Source organism: Eriocheir sinensis, chromosome 8, assembly GCF_024679095.1.
Source record: "Eriocheir sinensis breed Jianghai 21 chromosome 8, ASM2467909v1, whole genome shotgun sequence".
Taxonomy (NCBI): Eukaryota; Metazoa; Arthropoda; class Malacostraca; order Decapoda; family Varunidae; genus Eriocheir; species Eriocheir sinensis.
In genome coordinates this window covers 8,472,306-8,490,590 of record NC_066516.1, presented here as the reverse complement: position 1 = coordinate 8,490,590, position 18,285 = coordinate 8,472,306, and positions in this window count along the sequence as shown.

The following is an 18,285-nucleotide window of genomic DNA, read 5'->3' as shown; positions in this document are numbered from 1 at the left end:
CTTTTGCTTCTGGTGTTCCTCTCTTCCTCCTCCTCTTCCTCCTTCCTTTGTCGTAAACACCTTTCCCTCCCTTCCTCCCCACCTACATTCATCCTTCCTCCATTACCTCCACTCCCTCTTCCACCTCCTCCTCCGCTTCCTTCATCTCTGGCTCATAAGAAGCATCATCTTTCACCTCCTTCCTACCTTGCAGCTTTCACTACCTTCTCTTCATAAGGCTCCTCCTCCTCCTCCTCCTCCTCCTCCTCCTCTTCGAGTGTAAGGAAGGAACTTCGAGTGTAAAACACCAGACGTGATGCTATCCTTGTATAATTCCATGGTAAGACCGCACCTCGAGTATGCAGTGCAGTTCTGGTCTCCCAATTACAGAAAGGACATTGCTTTACTGGAAAGAATTCAACGACGCGCCACAAAGATGATTCCAACCTTCAGGGCTCAACCATACGAGGAACGACTCAAGCGACTCAATCTCTTTACATTGGAGAAAAGACGCCTACGAGGGGATATGATTCAAGTCTTCAAGTATCTAAAAAAGTTCAATAACGTCGATTACTCCAAATTCTTTGAACTGCAAACCAACTCAAGAACTAGAAATAACGGTTTACCCATTCAGTCGAGTCGATGTAACACAGACATTGGAAGGAGTTTCTTTTCAAACCGAGTCATCCGCCACTGGAACAATCTTCCCTCAGAAGTAGTAAATGCGAATACCATCAACTCCTTCAAATATAGAATCGACCGTCATTTCGCTGCGTCAGGAGTAAACTGAATAACGAGGGGCTTCCATCTGCTCCTCAATATCGAGGTGCTTTCATCTGCTCACCAAGCCCAAAGTGGCGGTCGAGCAGATTAAATCACCCAAGCGGGCGACCTCGTAATGAGCCAATAGGCTTTCTGTTGCCTGCATTTCCATGTTTCCATGTTTCCATGTTTGTTTCTCCTTCCTTTCTTCCTCCTCTGCCCCTAACTCTCCCTCGCACCCTCCTTCTTTATCTTCCTCTTCCTCTTCGTCTCCCTCATCCTCCCTCTCCCTCTCCCTACCTCCTCTACTCTTCCTCATCCTCTCCCTCATCCTCTCTCTCCCTCTCCCTTCCTCTTTCTTGTTCCTTCTTCCTTTCTTTCTTGTCCTGTCCCTGATTCTCCCTCTCCTTTTTCTTCTTTTTCTCTCTGTTCCTCTTCTTCTCCGTCATCCACCTTCTTCTCCTCCTCCTCCCCTTTATTCCTTGTCCCTTCTTCATTTCTTCCTGCACTGCCTCTAATTCTTCCTCTTCCTCACCCACCTCCATCTTCTTCCTCTTCCTCTCCTTCGCAGGCTGTAAACACCAAGACGTTTGCATATTTACCACCTCGACTGATGCCCCGCCAGCTTACCCTTGCTAGTTTGTCCCGCCTTGCCCGGTGTGTGGCGGAGCGGGGCGGGGCGGAGGTGGGAGGGGGAGAGAGAGAGGGGCGATGCAAGGGTACTGGGTGCGGTGATGGTGGTGGCGGAGGCGGCGGCGGTGATGATGGTGGTGGTGGTGGTGAGGTTTGCAGAGAGAGAGAGAGAGAGAGACGGGCTCCTCCACTTCTCTCTCTCCCTCTCTCTTTGTATCAGGAACCGCCTGACACGGCAGGTGAATAAGGGCGTGTATACCAGCATCTCTCTCTCTCTCTCTCTCTCTCTCTCTCTCTCTCTCTAAAAAAAAAAAAGTGAAGAGAAGAAAGAGAGAGGACGGAAAAAATAGTATCACAGTCATTATCATTTTTATTATCACCACTTCTTGTTTCTATTATTATTTTTCTTGTGCTTCTTGTTCTTGTTCTTTTATTCTGCCTCCGCTTCTGTCGCTGATGTGTATTTTCTTGCATTTATTTAATTTTTTTTTCCTCTGATCATTATCGTCTTCGTCTTCGTTGCTCTTCAGTGTCGCGTCCTCAGGTAACGGGAAAGGTACTACGTGCTCAGGTGCCCCCTCTCACCTGCTTTCTCCTCCCCCCTTCCCCCTCCTCTTCCTCCTTTCCTTCCTCTGGCTTCTCCTACTTTCTTTTTATTCACCTGTTGCAACGTCATATGCATCTGCACACACACACACACACACACACACACACACACACACACACACACACACACACACACACACACACACACACACCTGGTATACCTGTGTGTCGCAATAGGTGTGGTGTGTTGATGGGACAAGCATGGTTATGTTGGGTCAGGTTAAGGTGATTCTTGGCTTGCAAATATAAATGAAAACCACAAAAAGAACCTAATGTTGATCCTGTTTTCTTGTTTGTTTGTGTGTGTGTGTGTGTGTGTGTGTGTGTGTGTGTGTGTGTGTGTGTGTGTGTGTGTGTGTGTGTGTGTGTGTGTGTGTGTGTGTGTGAAGCTGATGTAGTCCAAAGTGTCCGTGATGGCGTGGAGTGGATGATGGATGAGGTTGAGGAGGAGGAGGAGGAGGAGGAGACAGAAGGAGGAAGAGAAAGAGAATGAGAGCAGAAGGCAATGGTGTAATTTAGCTGGGTACGAAGGAAAACACACACACACACACACACACGCAGGTGGCTCCCGAGGATCAGGTAAGAACAGGTCTACAAGGGAGACAAAAGGCGGCAGCGCTTCCCCTTGCATGGCCCGGCTTCTTTTTTTAGGCCTCACGCAGGGGGTTCCCGGTCCTGGTGTGAGGCGGGGGGGGGGGGGGATGCTGCTGGAGGCTGTCTGTTGGCCGTTTGTGAGGGAGATGAGGGGATGGAAGACAGGAGGAAATGCCGTTATAAGTTTTGAGTAATTTTTTCATACTAGTTTCTTCTGTAATTGGTTGAAGTGCAATGTGTGTGAGGGTGATGTTAAGTGTGTGGTGTTGTGTATGGTAAAGTGTGTGTGTGTGTAGTGTGGTGAAGTGTATGTGTGTGTGTGTGTGTGTGTGTGTGTGTGTGTGTGTGTGTGTGTGTGTGTAGTGAGGTGAAGCGCGCGTGTGTGTGTGTGTGTGTGTGTGTGTGTGTGTGTGTGTGTGCGTGTGTAGTTTAGTGGTAGAGTGTGGTGCCATAAAGGAATGCATTAAATATTGATTGGTTGATGGTTGCGTAAGAAAATGGAGTAAGTAAAGTTGGGAGCATAGGATTATACGCTATAGCTGCGCGTGGCCTCGGTGCTCATCTCCGTCCCAAGGAAATGCCGTTTTATACATATCCTTTTTCTTATTTGTTTAGTCATTATTGTTATGGGGGTTTAAAGATGATAGTGATTGTATGTAGGGCGTTATAAAGTAAAAGGTAAAGGGGAGATAATACGATGCACTTGTACTCGTCTGTCTCTTCGGCCCTTTAGTCTCTGGTGAGTAAGAGTCCATTACCTCGTGAAGCTGGGCAGATGTTACATGCGGGTTGCCACTGGGTATAGATGTTACTGCGTGGCTGAGGCTGAACGGTGAATGTGATGGCGCAAGCCCGAGAGAGACTGTTAAGCATTCATTCTCTGTATACTAATTTCCCTTTGGCCTCAACGCATTATCAAACCTGTCCCTGTTCCCCCTTCCGTCCTCCTCCCTCACCTCCCTGTCCTTGCCCCTGCACAGTCTGGCTTTCATTACTGCATCATTACTTTTACTGTACGCCCTAACGTTTCCTGTCCCTTGTTTATTATTATTATTATTCATCGTAATAGATTCCTCGTTACAATGACCTCTCCTGTACTGGTGGTCTCTGTTCTTCTTTTCCTCTTGCTGCTCCTCTTTCTTTCGCTCGATTTCTTTCTCCTCTTCGTCATCTTCTTCACTCAGTTCTTCCCTTCCTTGTCCTTCTTTATTCTTCGTCTTCGTTACAGTAACCTTTCCTTCCCTGTCCTCTCCCTTCCCCCTGCAGTTTCTCTTTCTTTCTCTTTTTCGTCATTTTCTCCCCTCAGTTCTTCCCTTTCTTTGCTCTTCTTTATTCTTCATCCTCGTTAATTCTTCTCCTGTACAGGCCTCTGCTCTTCCCCTTGCAGCGCCTCCTTCTTTCTCTTGGTTTCTTTCTCCTCTTCGTCATCTTCCCTCCAGTCCTCCCTCCCTCCCTCCCTCGCTGAGTCCCGGGGGCCATGACGTCAGCCTTCAAAGGTCGTTCGTTCTCAGTCGTCAAAGTCGCTGTTCGCCACGACACAAAATCGGTCTCAGATCACGCCTTCTTCCTTTCATGCTGCCTGTGGACTTCCTCGAGGGTGGGGAGAGGCCCGCCGTGACCTCCAGTAGCCCCCAGAAGCCTACAGAGCTCCGTGGAGTGACGTAACGGAAAGAAAGTCTGCGTCGTCATCGTGTGTCTGGCAGCGGCGTACGACCTTCACTGGAATGCGGTCGTCGTTGCCAGATGCACGCACCTCGCAAACGCTTCACTTGGGTCATTGTACCTCCTCCTCCTCCGTCTCCTCCTCCTCCTCTGTCTCCTCCTCCTCCTTCTCTCACAGGACGACACCCAAGGACGTCTCTCTCTCTCCTCTCAAGCCCTGAAGGACGGATGAAACTCTATGACCGAGAAGGAAACACGAAGACAATTTAAACTTTATACCGTATTCCTAAACGCCTCGTCGCCTCAGTTCTCCCGTTTGAAAAGCCTCTCGTATAAGTTGCTGGGCTTTTCACGGACTTAATGCAACTTCAACTGGAGAATCACCCATGAAAACCCGGTTAATCTTTTCTGAGGCCTTGGAAAATAGTCGTAATGGGAGCCCGATGCGTTTAATAACATGGACCTTTGCCTTGTGTGGTGTGTAACAGGTTGGTGGCAAAAGGGTGAAGAGTGTGAGGGGTGAGGGCGTAGCGGAGGGACAGACAGAGGCAGGGCAAGCAGGAAGGTTAAAAGCACAAGTTTGAAGGACGTGAGGGCTGAGGGCGAAGCGGAGGCATGGCAGAGGGCGAAGACAGGCAGGGCAAGGGGAGGCAGGGAGGGTAACCATGATTGCCTCGACTTGGCAGGGAGAGCGAAAAAGCAGTCAAGCAAAAACGGGAAAAATGTAAATGGGAAGGTATACCGTGATTACCCCCTCTCTCTCTCTCTCTCTCTCTCTCTCTCTCTCTCTCTCTCTCTCTCTCTCTCTTTGTAACTAGAACGAGGGTTGCGTCAGATTGTCAGGTGTCAGCAGAGGTTCGTTTGGAACACACACACGCACACACACACACACACACATGTCTGAACTTCCTGAACAATCGATTTAAGGAATGAGTGAATTTGTTAGGTATGTTTCTCCCTAGTGTTGTATGTTAGCTTGGTAATGATGATGATGACGATGATGGGTATTGTAATTATATTCTCTCTCTCTCTCTCTCTCTCTCTCTCTCTCTCTCTCAAAAACTTAAAATGCAAGAGACCTTTCAGTGTGTGTATGTGTGTGTGTGTGTGTGTGTGTGTGTGTGTGTGTGTGTGTGTGTGTGTGTGTGTGTGTGATATCTTCGTGACGAAAGAAGCAATAAAATTGAGCCTTGAGGATAAAGAGAGAAAAAATATTGCTACGTGTATATATGTATCAATTCCTTCACTCACACTCCTACCATTTATCTTTGTTATATTTAGTAAACTTCCCCCCCCACACACACACACACATTACATTTCTTCCATTACGTCCTCTTTTCTCTTTTCCTTCTCTCTTTCCTCCTCCTCTACTCCTTTCCTCCCCTACGTAAGAGGATTAACTTATTGCGTGGTGTACAGTTTTCTCTTCCTTTTTCTTCTTATCCTCCTCCTCTTGTCAACCCTTTTTTCCTCCTTCTCCTTTACTCCTGTTTACATTTATTCCTCATCCCTTCTCTTCCTTCTCTTTTACATTCATCAACGTCTATACTCTCCTCATCCTTCTCCTTCCCTTCCTCGTTTTTCTCTTTCTCTTACTTCCTCCTCCACTACTATTTTTTTCCTGTTCCACTGACAACTACTCTTACTGCTCCTTTACCATTTTCTTGCCCCTTTCTCCGCTACCCTTCACAATCTTTTCCTCCTTTCTCTCGTCCTTCACCTCCTCTCTAGGCCCTTCAACTTTACCACTTCTTACTCCGTTCAACCTTCACCCTCCTCCTCCTCCTTCTCCTCCTCCTCTTCTTCTTCCTTCTCCTCCTCCCGTCGGCAAGTCAGTGACCTACCCTCCCCGTGCGAGACAAAGGACACGCGACCTGCGCATGAGTCTGAGGCGTCGCTGACCTGCAGGGCGATGGCGCAGGGTTTACAGGTATCCAGGGAGGGGGTGAAAGGGGAGGAGGAGAATGCATGGGGAGGGAGGGAGGGAAAGGGGAAGGGCTGACGTGAAGGTCGAAGCACGTAGGAGTGATGTGATGGGACGTAATGTAGTAAAAGAAATCGTTACATGAAGGGAAAAAGAACGAGAGTGTAGAGTGATGTACAGAGCGGTAGATGAGGTGACTGAACGAAGTGTAACGTAACAAAGGTGCGCGGTATAACGGATTGAAGAAGTTAGAGTGTGTGTGTGTGTGTGTGTGTGTGTGTGTAAGAGAGAGAGAGAGAGAGAGAGAGAGAGAGAGAGAGAGAGAGAGAGAGAACTGAAACATGATTGAAGGTACAGACAATACAATGAGGGATGATTTTGTGATTCTGTTAATCTCTCTCTCTCTCTCTCTCTCTCTCTCTCTCTCTCTCTCGCAAAAGAACAAGAACAAGAACAACATAAAAGCAAAAATAACACTATCTCCCTTTCACCTGTCAACTCGAAGGCCAATTTGTTCTTCACCTTTGTCTCTCCGTCTCCCGCATATCCCTCGGTGCTCCCCGCCCACGCCTCCTCCCCTGCACCCGGACTTCCACGCCCCTGCACACCCCCTTCTCCAGGTAACCCTTATATGACCACACACACCCGTCCGTCAACCCTTCCAACCCACACACACACACACACACACATACACGCACGCACACTCACACAGACACACACCACCACCCATATGCAGGAGGAAATGAGGGAGGGAGGAGGGAGGGAGAAGAGAGGGCTGGGTGAGGTGAGGTGGAGGTATGGTAGTGGTGATGGTGGAAGTGGTGGTGGTGGTGCTGTAATGGGTGTGTCAGAGGTGGTGGTGTGTGTGTGTGTGTGTGTGTGTGTGTGTGTGTGTGGGTGTGGGTGTGAGTAGGATGGGTAGGTGGGACTGAGTGTTTTTTGTGTTTTTATTTATTTATTTTTTTAGTATGTTTGTGCTTGTTTGTTTAGTCTTTCCCGTGTTCGTTGATATTAATGGAATGTTGGTCAAAGGTTAACGTATACAAATGAAAAAAGAAGATGTTTTCTTGAGGAAGGGACACCAAGTAATATATATTGTTTCTTTTATTATTTTTATACACATTTTACTGCGACGATTTATTTCTTCTTCCATCTTGATAGAAGTTATGAATTGCTTTGATTGGACATAAAAAAGTAAATTGGCTATTCGAGAGAGAGAGAGAGAGAGAGAGAGAGAGAGAGAGAGAGAGAGAGAGAGAGAGAGAGAGAGAGAGAGAGAGAGAGAGAGAATAAAAGAAAGACACAGGCAGGCAGACAGACAGACAAGTAACTTTTAGGTCCGAAGAAAGCTTAGCACCCAACATCTCTTTTTCTTCTTTATTTATTTATTTATTTATTTAATTTTTTTTTTGTACACATTCATCGTGGCGCCGGTCGAGTCTCAGTATTGTCACCCGAGCCCCGGCAACTGTTTACGAGCCGCCACGCCGCGTTCAAGGGCCGGAATCCGATACAACACCCGCACCACCGTCCGGGCACACGCCGTTACCAACAAGTCTGTCTTTGAGGCAGTGGGGGCAGGCTGCAGAACTTTCCATTTGGGGCCCTTGAGGGGTGGTGGGGCAGGGCGGGGTGTCGGCGCCGTGCTGGGTGGGTGCAGGAGTGGGTGTAGGAGTGTCCGTGGCCTCGGTTAGCCCTGTCTGGACCAAGATCGAAACAAGGACGCCACCAAGTCCAGCCGAGCGACCATTCTTCTCGGTACTGTATTCGGTGTGGTAGACTCTCAGGGTTCCTCGAGGTTGTCATTTTCGTCTTCGTTTCACTTTCTTCATTTCACTTTCTTCACTCATTAGGTATTGTTTTTGTCCCCCTCTCCCTCTTTTTTTTTTTATTCTTCTTACTTTACTGATACTTTTAGTTGTTATATCCGTGTGTGTTCATCAAGGGGACTCTGTGTGGATGTATATATTTTTTAACTTTACCGTGGTAATAAGAATAATAAAGATGGCTAACTATCAGACACAAGAAGACTTAACAGTTTTCAAATTGGGGTCGGACCGTGAAGATACTGCGTGAGTTGCGTCACTTTAGGAAAAATGTGTTAATTAAGGGACTCTTGTGATGGTAACAATTTTCCCATTTCTTTGTATACAGCATCAGAGGCCGTTCAAGCGTCATGAAAACGTGGTGGTGACGTAAACGATGTGGCTACGTATTGGTGGGGTAATACATGCAGGTGATTCCGGCGGCTGCAGCTACGTTAAGAGACTAATAACAATTTTACATTCAGAATCTAAACACGAGAAGACATATGAGTAGCTTTTTCCATTTTGTAGGCTGTCCTTCTCCGGAACTAAGAAAATTCACTAAAATTAACCAAATGAAGAAGCTCTGAATGGCGGAAACCGAGGAAATCAGTAGCAAAGTAAATGAGCCATCCACAGATACTGGAACTCGAAATACTGGTTTGCACAATGGACTAATAGAGGAGAGTACGTCGCGGGGGTGTTGTGGAGTTTGTGAGTCAGAGGAGCGAGTAGGTCTTTGGGGCATATCACCGACGTCTAGCCTCAATAGTCTCCTTAATCTTCGTGTATCCTTGTGTGTATCCTGGACGCCTTCTCCTTAATCTGCTGCTGAAGGAACCCTATGAGATCAGAAGGAAGGGCCGAGTACATACAGGAGAGGCAGTGTGGACTTAGTGTGTCATGGCAGGCTGTTATCTGAGCCTGTTGGTCTAGTTACACATGATTTAGTTTCAAAGTCCTGCAGACATCCAACTTTTTTTAGTTTATGATTTTTTTAAGACCAAATGGCTTGAATACAGTAAAAATATGTGCTCCTCTGAAGTTGTTTTTGTTATCATTTCCTGTTTGTTTTGTTCGTTCATCAGTGTTATATTTTTCCTAATTTGTTGGTTTGTGTTTTGGCGTTTGCTTTCTCCTTTAAAGTAATGAGCGCCCATCACAAAGGGAATCGGTTTGTCACTTTGCGTTTTTTTTGTGTGTGTCATAAATGAGGAATCCCTTTACTTGGCATTTTTATCGTCTGAAGCTAATGTTGTAAGCCTGCTTGAATATTTCTTTACAAACTTTTTAATAAACACTAGAGACTCTACCGTGTTATCCCCTCATCAGTAACTAGGATTCTTCATACATACACTTCACTTTTACAGATATGAACAGAGTATCACTTAAAACTTGGGTCATGCTCTCCGCACACTTACTCCTCCAACCTATCACTTGATCTGCCAATCGATGCAGCGCTTTATTTGCCGCGCCGCCAAAAATATGTTTGCGTCCAGCCTTTCCTGCCCCGCGCCAGTCAGTCATCGCCGCTCCTTATGGCCAAACGATACCGGCTCTCCGTCTCCCCCTTCAGTCCACCCAACAGTCTATCACTCCATTTGTCGACCCGAGTGCGTGGGCAGGAAGGAGTTATGGGTCCCGTGTGTGTGTGTGTGTGTGTGTGTGTGTGTGTGTGTAGGGGCGGCAAGCACACGTCGACTCCTGCCCGTGACTGGAAAGGGGCGTCACCCGCACACACACGCGCCTTAAAAGGGAGAAGTAAATTTATCAGGGAGGTTTCAACATGCCATAAAAGGAGAAAAGAGGGAGGGAGGGAGGGGCAAGGGCAGGGCGAGGGAGGGGTTAGGGGTTAAGGTGAGGGTGAGAGAGGGAGGAGATTTGATAGATGAGGAAGTTTTTGTGGTCGAATGTTAAGGTAAAAAGATTGAGTTTGGTGACTGTGAGGCAGCGGAAGATAAGGTCAGGGCTGAAGGAGGATGGGAGGAAGGAGAGGAGAGGAGAGGGATCGAGGAAAGGGAGACGAATGAGGAATTAATAGTGCGAGGATGAGGTGGTTGTGGTGGCCGAAGTGATAGCGTACTGGACCCACATTCGCCGCGTGATGGACGACGCGGGTTCTAATCCTCACGCTACCACTCGGATTTTTCCTGAAGACCACCCATCAACCCGGACTCTAGAGGAAGCCGTCCAAGCGAATCAAGAACGAGTTACGGGGGGCAGCATGAGCCAATGCAAGATGGCGCTACTATAAACACTCGCCTGCGCCAGAACGGGCTGGGCCGACCATCAGGCCCCACCTGGAAGAAGCCTTGGGCCGACCATCAGGCCCCACCGGGAAGATTCCTATCGGCGCAATAGGCAACAACGTAAAAAAAAAAAAAAAACTTGGTTAAATGATGAGTGTGTGAGAGGAAAGCATGGATGAAAAGTTATAAGTTACGACGATGCGGACGAAAGAATGGTAAGGATGATATAGATAGATATAGATGGACACACTCATCTGTACTCTTTTATATAAGGGAAGTGATTAGCTTTTTTCTCAGTTAGTTACTTTTATTTGTCCTTGAGCCGCTTCCTTCACTGTAAAATAAATAAATATATATATATATATATATATATATATATATATATATATATAGAGAGAGAGAGAGAGAGAGAGAGAGAGAGAGAGTTACCTACACATCTTCACACACTCTCCCACACACCTCCCACTGCTCTCCCTCACCCCTCACTCTCACCCCAGTCTTTATCATTCATCCCTGCCCCCCAAGCACCCCAGCACCCCACCTCACCCCCATGTCTCACCCACATCACCCTTCTTCCGCCACTCCCTGGGCAGACACACCCTATAGCCGGCAAGAGCATGAAATAATACGTTAGACAAAAAAAGAAAAAAAGGAATACTCTTCAAACACACACACACACACACACACACACACACACACACACACACACACACACACACACATAATATTTACTCTTTATTCATGGTGTTCCGTCTCAGGGTTGTCCTATATATCTGTCTCCCCCTCTCTCCTCCCCTACCCCCCCCCTCTTCCTTCCGCTCCCCGGGGTCATCTGAGGTCATTGGTGAGTGATGACCTCCCTTACTCGTGCTTGTCTTGTCGAATCAGGGCGTGTCTGAACGTGTGTGCGGGGGAGGAGAGGCGAGGAGGATTGAGGAAGGGAGGTGGGGAAGGGGGGAGGGGATGTAGGGGGATTGATGTGTGTGATTGGGTCTGTGTGTGTGTGTGTGTGTGTGTGTGTGTGTGTGTGTGTGTGTGTGTGTGTGTCAGCGGGAGTGGGTGGGTGAGTGAGTGGGGAATAGGAGGAGGAGGAGGAGGAGGAGGAGAGGGATGGGGAAGAGAAGAGGAGGAGGAGGAGGGTTCATGTGTGTGATTTGAGTCCTTGGGGGAGTTGGGGAGTTGAGGGAGTGGGAGGAAGAAGGGGAGGAGGAGGGGAAGGGGAGGGAGAGCTTAAGTAGATGAGGGTTGATCTATTTGCTAACTGAAAACCACCACAGAGACGAAAAGCAAACACACACATACATACAAAGACACACGATAAGATATTTGGACTTAGAAGTGTATAAACTGGTGGCCGTTATGAGAGATTTGTGTCCCTCTCCTTCCCTTTCTCTTTTTCTACTTTTCTCCATCCTTGTCTTTTTCCCCCTTTTTTCTCTCATCCTCCCTCCAATTCTCCATCTTTATCTTACCCTTTCTTCTTTTTTTCTTCTCTCTTTTACCCCCTTTCATCTCACCCTCCCTCCCTTTCTCCACCCCTCTCCAAAAGACTATTACACAGCTTTCTTTTTTTGTTTGTTTGTTGATGTTTTTTTTTTTTTTTGCTTGAATTGTCTTTGCTTATTTGTGGGATGTCGAGCTTTCTTTCTTTTTGCTTGTTGATGTTTGTTCTTCTCATCTGTTTTGTCTTGCTTTCTTGTTTCTTTGCTTGTTTATGTTTGCTGTTGTTGTTGTTGGTGTTGTTGTTGTTGTTGTTGTTGTTGTTGTTGTTGTTGTTGTTGTTGTTGTTATTAGGGTGAGTAGTACCATTTCCGCCACCACCTGCTTCCTCCTCCGTCACGCATGGAGGCTGAGAACGTTGTGAAGACTACGTACAACACTGTGGGCCTACTGTCTCAACTCACCAGATGCTTGGTTGTTTACGCGGCCAACTTGTTTTTAGCTCTTAGCTCATCGTGAGGATAAGAAGCAGGATGTCTAAATGAATATATCTTTAACGAGGATACAAAGTGAACAACACATCAAAATGAATCAGTGCATGCACGTAGCACTCGCTAACGCTTATTCACATCTTAGAGAACAGTGTTCACATTTATACACACCCACCCGCTCACCCACCTGCGCCGTCCCAGCCGCCCATCCACAGGCACACGCTCAACATTCCACCACATACACTCATGAACACGTGGTCTTGATAAACAAATCTGGCTTCATGTTAAAAGCATGTTAACCATACAGATTCTAGGAAGCAAATGAGCAAAACGAGGATGCAGAGAGGAAGAAGAAAAGTGGTAGGAAAAGAGTGAGGAGGAGAAGGAGGAGAGGAAGAAGGCGATTAAGAGAAGCAGTTGATAAGAAAGAAAATGTTGGATGATAATAAAAATAATAATAATAATAATAATAATAATAATAATAATAATAATAATAATAATAATAATAATAATAATAATAACTAATAATAATAATAATAATAATAATAATAATAATAATAATAATAATAATAATAATAATAATAATAATAATAATAATAATAATAATAATAATAATAATAATAATAATAATAATAATAATAATAATAATAATAATAATAATAATAATAATAATAATAATAATAATAATAATAATAATAATAATAATAATAATAATAAGAAGAAGAAGAAGAAGAAGAAGAAAGAGACGAAAATGACAAAGAAGAAAAAGAACAAGAAGAACAAAAAACATGATAAAGAAGAACGAGAAAAAGAAGAGAAAGAAGAGAATATAAGAAAAACCTACAGAGAAGAAGTAAAGTAATGAATAGAAGAAGAAAGAATGAGAAAAACAAAGAAAAACAGAGAACAGAAGAGAAAGAAAACAAACCAACAAACATGAATAAATAAAACAGACAACAAGCAACAAACAACTCGAGCGTAAAGCAAGAAGCAAACGAACCAAAACGACGGACGCTCTCATGAAAGTCAACACGCACAAACACACGCATACACACACACACAAAAAAAAAAAAAAAACAGACACCACTAAACATCTTGATAGAGTAGAACAAAAAGAAAAAAAACAGCAGCCTGCACTCTCACTACCACCACCATCACCACCACCACCACCACAACAACAACAACAGCGAGGAGAAAAAAAATAATAGTAGTATAAGTGTATTTATTTATTGGCAGGTTGGATGCTGTAAATTATTCTCTCTCTCTCTCTCTCTCTCTCTCTCTCTCTCTCTCTCTCTCTCTCTCTCTCTCTCTCTCTCTCTCTCTCTCTCTTACTCACTCAGGCATACCCAACACAGTCTCTCCGTCACCCGCTGCTCCTCGCGCCGGTAAATCCAATTAACCAATCAAGGGGGCGGAGGGCAGGTGGGGGTTAATTAGCATGCCACGTGGGAATAATTAACAACGGCCGGCCTCAGGTAATCGCCGGCGCCCTTGTCCATACCCCCTGCGAGGACTGGTAATGGGGCGGGGCGGCCTATCAAGGGGCGCCGCGGCCAGGTGAGGGGGTCATTAAGCGACACAGGTGAGCACAGGTGTGGCGAAGAGTAGTCAGCCACAGGTGGGAGCTAGGGGAGGAGGGAGGGAGAGCGAGGGGTGGGGTATGAAAGGGAAGGAGGAGGAGTAGGAGGTGGGTAAGGTTATGGCAGTATGGATGAGACGAAGAAGCCACTGGTAGTTGGTTAGAATGAAGGAGGTGAGCTGGATGATGTATGCAAGGAGGAGGAGGAGGAGGAGGAGGAGGTTAAAGACTTCAGATGAGGTGAGGGAGAAGAGGGATAGGGAGGAGGGGGATAAAGGACTGACAGACGGGATGACATACACTCCGCCGGCACCGTTCGACTCCCAGTGATGCGTCAGTAGGTGAGGAGAGGCACAGAGTATTGATGCGAGGTGGTGGTGGTGGTGGAGGTGGTGGAGGTGACGTTGGTGTCATTGGTGGTGGTGATGATTGTAGTGGTGTTGTGTGATTAATAATTCCTCATTATCCTCGTACTGACGCTTATCGTGTCCCACTTTCCTTTTTTTTCCCCGCCCTTCCTTACTGATAGCAAAGATAAAGTCACACCCTCACTCACCCTCCACACACTAACACAAACACAGACAGGAAACTGACACATACCGGCAGAACATACAATAAACAAACAGAAGCAAGGATGGTCAGCAATACACACACACACACACACACACACACACACACACACACGCACGCACGCACGCACGCACGCACGCACGCAAACATTGGCAAGGAAATGTTGAGCTTGTGTGTGTGTGTGTGTGTGTGTGTGTGTGTGTGTGTGTGTGTGTGTGTGTGTGTGTGTGTGTGTGTGTGTGTGTGTGTGTGATGCTTTAGTCTGTTGTTTGTTATGTCTGAATCTGCGTTCAAATATACTTAGGTTTGTTTGTTTGTTTGTTTGTTTATTAACTTATTTTTTTATGTGAATTTATTTGTATATATTTTTTCTTTTACTGATACATTAATTCATTCGTTTATTTATCCATTTAGCGAGTTAAATAATCAAGCAGCTTTGTCTGTTGATCTTACTACTTATGTATATCAAAATCCTACTTATCTATTAATATGGGTTGATAATATTTGTTTTTTTACCTCATATTTTCGAGGATTTATATTTTCTTCCAATAATCATTCACTGTCATGTCCCCGGCCCAATCTTAATTACTGCCTTTGTCTCGTCGTAGCACTTTCTCTGTCTCTCTTCGGCTTACTTTCATCGGCAGTAGTGACGTTCGAATTTCCTATTTCTTTATCTTTTCCTTTTATACGTTTTCCCACTTTTATCATGTGCTTTTCCTATTATTTATAACCCACCTAAAAACAATCCCACCTCCCACCCTCCCTTACAATCTCCCTCCCCCCTCAACACACATACAGCCAATAGGACGAGGTGAAAGATGGGTACTGTGAAATTGGATAGGATAAGGAAAGGGAGGCAAGGGAAGAAGATAAGGGAAGGGAGGGGAGGGGAACAGCAGGGGAGAGAAGTGAGGGGAGTTAGGTAAGGTAAAATTAGGCAAGGTATGATAGAGAAGAGTGTAGGTAAGATATGATAGGAGGGAAGGGAAAGGGAGGGGAAGAGAAATGTGGGGAGAGTTAGGTAAGGTAAAATTGGGGAATATGAGATAAGGAAGGGTGTAGGTAAGGTATGATAGCATAGGGTAGGACATAATAAGGTAAGATATATTTCTGATTAGGGTAAAACACGATAGATGTGAAGAAGGAAAGGTAAGGTAGGGCATGATATGGAAGGGCCGGAGCAGGATAGGACACGGCAGGGTACGAAGCTGTATAGGATAGGGTGTTGTAAAGTTGGGTAGGGTAAGGGAGGATAAGGATTAATAGGATAGAGATGACTACGGTAGGAGATGATGAGGTTGGCTAGTGTGGATTCGGGTAGGGCAGGATAGGGTTAGGTTGAGTAAAGTAAGGTAGGATAGGATAGGTTAGGTTTGGGTAGGGTAGAATTGGGTAAGGTATAGGATTGTGAAGGGTAAATGTAGTGTACGCTAGATTTCGGTTGGGTAGGGAAGAGGAGGGGAGGTTTAGGATAGGGATGGCTAGGGTAAGGCAGGATTAGACAGGGTACAGTAGGGTATAGAACATAGTAGAAATGGGTAGGATAGAACTGAAATGGGTAGGTAGTTTTAGGATAGGGTAGGGATAGGTAGGCCAAATTTTAGTTAGGTAGGGAAGGGTATGGGAGGGTAGGATAAGGTACACTTGGGCAGGGTAGGATGGGGAAGGGGAGGGTAGGAGAGGGTAGGGTTGGCCATGGTAGGTTTAGGATTAGGTAGGAGACAGTTGGATAGGGGAGGGGAGGTAGGATAGGGTAAACTAGGGCAAGGTAAGTTTAAGATAGGGATGGGTAGGGTAATGTAGAGAAATGTAGGGTAGGGTACAGCAGGATAGGGCAGAGTAGAAATGGGTAAGCTAGAACTGAAGAGGGTAGTTTTAGGATAGGGATCGGTAGGATAGGTAGGGATGGCAAAGGTAGGGGAGTTGAGGGTACGATAGGATAGGGTAGGGCAGGGTAGGTTCAGGATAGGGTGTCTTATTGCCCCTTAACGCACATGACGCATGCTGGTGACGCACACACAAAGTTGCGTATACATAGGTTACGCACGGCTGACCCCTTCCCCCCAGCCCCCGACACCCCTGCGGCGCGTACATGAGGCCGAGATAACGTGTGTGTGTGTGTGTGTGTGTGTGTGTGTGTGTGTGTGTGTGTGTGTGTGTGTAATTTGTATGTAGCGGGCAACCAGCATTTGTCTCGTGCCAGATGTTAATAGTGACAGAAACAACAACAGTAATAATAGCGTGGTAGTAGTAGTAGTAGTAGTAGTAGTAGTAGTAGTGGTTGTGGTAGTGGTGGTAGTAGTAGTAGTAGTAGCAGTAGTAGTAGTAGTAGTAGGAGGAGGAGGAGGAGGAGGAGTAATAGTAATAGTAATAGTAGTAGTAGTAGTAGTTGTTGTTGTTGTTGTTGTAGGTGTTGTTTATGAAGATGTTCTTATATTTGTTATTTCTAGTGATGTTCTTTGTGTTGTTGTTATTATTGTCTTACTTGTAATAGAAATGGCCTTGTCTTAAAAGTAGTAGCAGCGGTAGATGTGGCTTATTATTATTATTATTATTATTATTATTATTATTATTATTATTATTATTATTATTATTATTATTATTATTATTATTATTATTATTATTATTATTATTATTATTATTATCTCTCTCTCTCTCTCTCTCTCTCTCTCTCTCTCTCTCTCTCTCTCTCTCTCTCTCTCTCTCTCTCTCTCTCTCTCTCTCTCTCTCTCTCTCTCTCTCTCTCTCTCTCTCTCTCTCTCTCTCTCTCTCTCTCTCTCTCTCTCTCTCTCTCTCTCGTTAACCACTCTGATGCTGTTCCTTCCCAGTGACCCGAGTGACTCCTGCCGGTGACTCATGACTCAGGTGCATGTCTTGAGTGTTCCCGCGTAGCTGCGTCACCTGTGAGTCAGCGTGAGGGAGTCAAGCGGTGCACAGCAGTTAAAGTTTATGTGGAGTTGAGTTCTATATGGTTAATTAACAGAATGGCGGTCTCTCTCTCTCTCTCTCTCTCTCTCTCTCTCTCTCTCTCTCTCTCTCTCTCTCTCTCTCTCTCTCTCTCTCTCTCTCTCGTTATTTCACTCCTTTCTCGCCTTTCCTTCCGTTTTCACATACCATGATGCTCTTTACTCCCACCCCACCCTCCCCGTCCCTCCCCCTTCCTCCCTTTTCTTACCCTCCCCTTTCGTTCTTTGCTTCTCTCTTTTGCAATGGTTTCCTCCTCCTCCTTCCTCCCACCTGACTCACCCATGTCTCATCTCTTCCTGGATCTTCATGACTCCTGATGACTCAGTGACTCACCCGACACTATATAGTCAAGATAAACAATTTGCATAATGATTAGGTTCCTTTTCCTTCTGTTACGGTTACTCAGATTAGTCTTGATTTACTTCTTTTTACAGTTTGTCACGGTGACTCATTAGGTTTCACACAAGAGCTTAAGTTAAGGAAATACGCCCTCAAAGAATGCGTATGTACTCACCGTGTTAAATAAATTCTAAGTACTGTAGGGGTGTCATGTCCCCAACGCCAGCAACAACAGTCTTGGGTTACATGACGCACATCAGCAGAGTGGTTAAAAAATATCCAAAGGCCTCTGTGGAATAAAATAAATACAAGACTTGATATATGTTAAGCTTCATGTGGATTGCAGGAGAAATGAAGATGGTCAGTACGTGATGCAGAACTTTAGCTCAGAGCATTTCTTGTCAATATTTCATACTTGTGACTATAATAAGACGTCATACACAACTCCGGTAAATAGAAATCTGTCATGTTCCAAAGCGTTGCCGATGTTTTTTTTTTTTATGAATCTTCGTTAATTATTAAGCAGAGCTGTTGACGCTGTATCTGATGGTCCTTATTTTTTACAATCCATTTTCTTCTAAAAAAAAACCGCTTTTTCGCACTGCTAATTTTACGTTAATTTCTATATAGGAAAAGGATGTCTAAAGGGAGAGAATGTTCAAGAAATGTCACCTCAATT